Genomic DNA, 3,882 nt, shown 5'->3' on the forward strand with positions numbered 1-3,882 from the left:
AAAAAAACTAGCCGGGCGAGGTGGCGGGCGCCTGTAGTCCCAGCTACTCGGGAGGCTGAGGCAGGAGAATGGCGTGAACCCGGGAGGCGGAGCTTTCAGTGAGCTGAGATCCGGCCACTGCACTCCAGCCTGGGCGACAGAGGGAGACTCCGTCTCAAAAATAAAAAATAAAAAAAAATAATTGAATGCAGGATATATAGAAAAGTCAGCCCCTGGCATTCACGGGTATTTGTTATTCTTAAAAAATCGAGAAGATGCTGATTGCTGCATGATTTGAAAGCTATTAATGCACAAATTAAACTGATGGGCACATCACAGCAAGGTTTGCCTTCCCCAGTAGCTATTCCAAGAGACTGGACTCTTGTATTAGTAGATCTTAAGGACTGTTTCTTTACTATACCACTATACGAGAAGGATAAGCCTCGATTTGCCTTCTCTGTACCTTCTATTAATCATAGAGAACCGGTTTCTCGCTATCAATGGAAAGTTTTACCTCAAGGCCTGCTTAACAGTCCTACATTACGTCAGCATTTTGTAGGACAGGCATTAAAGGAGCTTTGAAATTTGTTTCCCACTGCGTGTAGCATTCATTTTATGGATGATATTCTTTTGGCCACTCCTACAGATCAAATATTGCCATCAATTATTCAGAGAAGTAAAGCAAGCTCTTGTTAAATGGAATCTCAAAATTGCTGAGAGAAGGTACAAACAACTTCCCCATACCAATACTTCGGAACTATTGTTATGGAGACGAGTATACGGCTTCAAAAAGTAGTTCTCCATAGACAGGTTACAGACTTTAAATGATTTTCAACAATTATTAGGAGATATTAATTGGCTATGCCCGATGCTAGGTATTGCAACATATCAACTTACACATCTTTACCAAGCCCTGCAAGGAGATTCTTCCTTAATTTCCCCATGGCAATTAACTAAAGAGGCTGAAGCAGAATTACGGCTTGTAGAGCAGATGCTTCAGCAGAGACATGTCTGATGGCTGCAAAAACCTTTGCTTTTGTTTATTCTCCCTACCCCCCATTCTCTAACGGGACTCTAGGCCAATGCTTAGACAAATCTGTAACAGTAATAGAATGGCTCTACCTCATCAGTCAAAACCTTGCAAATCTTGCAAATTTTGATTATCGGCAGCCATAGGTTAAAAATGCTTCCAGGATATGACACTGATAAAATTACTGTTCCTTTAGTCTCCCAGCAACAGTCTACAGCTTGTGAAATGTCAACTGTCCAGCAAACTGCTCAGACTTCGTGGGTGCTACAGATAACCACTATCCCTCAGACAAAATTTTGCAGTTTTATAAAGTCCATTCTTTCATTTTTCCTGTGATTACTCATCACAAACCTATTCCAGGTGGACAGACTTATTTTACTGATGGTTCTTCCAAAGGTCGTGCAACTATTTATAGACCTAAACGTACTCAAATAATAATGACCTCTGGGGTTCCAGCTCAATACTCAGAGCTAATTGCAGTCACTCAGTTTTTAGTTCACAGCTTTAGATCCTGTCCACATTGTCTGTGATTCAGCTTATATTGTAAATGTAGCCAGTTTCATAGAAACTGCTACAATTAAAAGCACACTAGACCTGGAACTGCTTAATTTATTCTTAAGACTTCAAGTTATTCGCTGTCGTGCATTTTGTGAAACTTCTAACTTCACTTACTCATCGTGTCTGTAAAGCCTTAGGTATGACAATTTTTGCTATTATTTCCTTGGTCACGCTAATAACTTCTGTTGTGATATCCTCTGTAGCTTTGCATAGTTCTGTTTAGATGGCTCAGTACATGGAGAACTGGATGTGTACAGCCAACCAAGCATGGCTACTTCAGAATAAAATTAATACTGAATTACAAACTGAAGTGGCAATGTTGAAATCCACAGTCCTATGGTTAGGAGAACAAGGACAAAGCTTACAATTGCAACAGCAATTGTGCTGTCATTTCAATCACACTCATATTTGTGTAACCAACTAAGAATATAACCAAAGTGAGTATCCATGGGACCTTGTGACAGCCCATTTGCAGGGAGCTTTCACATCCAACATCACCTTTGATATTGGTGAATTACAAAGCACAATTCTTTTTTTTTTTTTTTTTTTTGAGACGGAGTCTTGCTCTGTCGCCCAGGCTGGAGAGCAGTGGCACGATCTCCACTCACTGCAAGCTCCGCTTCCTGGGTTCACACCATTCTCCTGCCTCAGCCTCCCGTGTAGCTGGAACTACAGGCACCCTCCACCACGCCCAGCTAATTTTTTTTTTTTTAATGTATTTAGTAGAGACGGGGTTTCACCGTGTTAGCCAGGATGGTCTCGATCTCCTGACCTCGTGATCCGCCCGTCTTGGCCTCCCAAAGTGCTAGGATTACAGGCGTGAGCCACCGTGCCCGGCCCAAAATTCTTGATTTAAGTAAGCAAACTCAAGAATTTCAGCCGTTTTTAGAAGACTGGACCGAATTCCAGCAAGGCCTGGAGAGCCTCAATCCGTGGACCTATCTAAAGCCCTATGTTAACATCTCATATACAGTTCTTGGAATAATGTTGTTTTGTCTGTCTTCTGTTCATAGTCTGTAAAATCGGACGGACTGCCAATCAGAAAATGAGAACTGCCCAGCCTAGCCTTACATTCTTTCAATTAATACATTAAAAAAAAGGGGGGGAATGTAGAGAGCCGAAATGTAGAGAGCCAGAGGCCAGAGAATCGTGACCAACTCAGCATTCCACTGAGGCTATATGATCAAACAGCAAACTGTTTATCATGAATACAGAATGTGGGCAAACTGATTTCTGTACCTGCCACCAGAAGGTTTCTTGAGGACAATCATTCCCTGGTGCCAGGCTCCTTGAGATTATCTACTGGGACATCTAGAGCCTATTGTTCAAGGAATGCATTCTTGCAAGCTACTCTGGACTGAGCATCTGACCCCTTCTTCCATCCCCCTCCTATCTCCTTTACCAATAAATACAAAGGGCTGTGGAAGATCATGGCCCTTGTCCACTAGAGGCAAGGTGCCCCCTGACCCCTTCTTCCAAATAGACTCTTTTGTCTTTGTCTTTATTCCCACGTTCATCCTCCTTTGTTCAGTCCAGCACAGGGTTGTGGGGCCCATAACATCCCACCTCTACTAAAAATACAAAAAAATTTAGCTGGGCATGGTGGCATGCACCTGTAGGCTCAGCTACTCAGGAGGCTGAGAAACAAGAATGGCTTGAACCTGGGAGGTGGAGGTTGCAGTTAACTGTGATCGTGTCGGCCGGGCGCGGTGGCTCAAGCCTGTAATCCCAGCACTTTGGGAGGCCGAGGCGGGCGGATCACAAGGTCAGGAGATCGAGACCATCCTGGCTAACACAGTGAAACCCCGTCTCTACTAAAAAATACAAAAAACTAGCCGGGTGAGGTGGTGGGCGCCTGTAGTCCCAGCTACTCGGGAGGCTGAGGCAGGAGAATGGCGTGAACCCGGGAGGCGGAGCTTGCAGTGAGCTGAGATCTGGCCAGTGCACTCCAGCTTGGGTGACAGAGCGAGACTCCGTCTCAAAAAAAAAAAAAAGTGACTATATGTACGTGTATGTATATACACATTTGTATATGTATGTGTGGATATATATTTTTATATACATGTGTGTGTGTGCATGCGTTTTTCTTAGAGACTGCATCTTGCTGTGTTGCCCAGGTTGGAGTGCAGTGGTATGATCACAGCTCACTACAGCCTCAAACTCTTTGGCACTAGTGATCTGTAGCTTGTCTTCCAATAATTCTTGACCTGAGAGTCACCATTAAAAAAGGTACTTGGGGCCGGGCGCGGTGGCTCAAGCCTGTAATCCCAGCACTTTGGGAGGCCGAGACGGGCGGATCACAAGGTCAGGAGATC

Source organism: Rhinopithecus bieti, unplaced genomic scaffold (assembly GCF_001698545.2).
Source record: "Rhinopithecus bieti isolate Rb0 unplaced genomic scaffold, ASM169854v2 scaffold_15296, whole genome shotgun sequence".
Taxonomy (NCBI): Eukaryota; Metazoa; Chordata; class Mammalia; order Primates; family Cercopithecidae; genus Rhinopithecus; species Rhinopithecus bieti.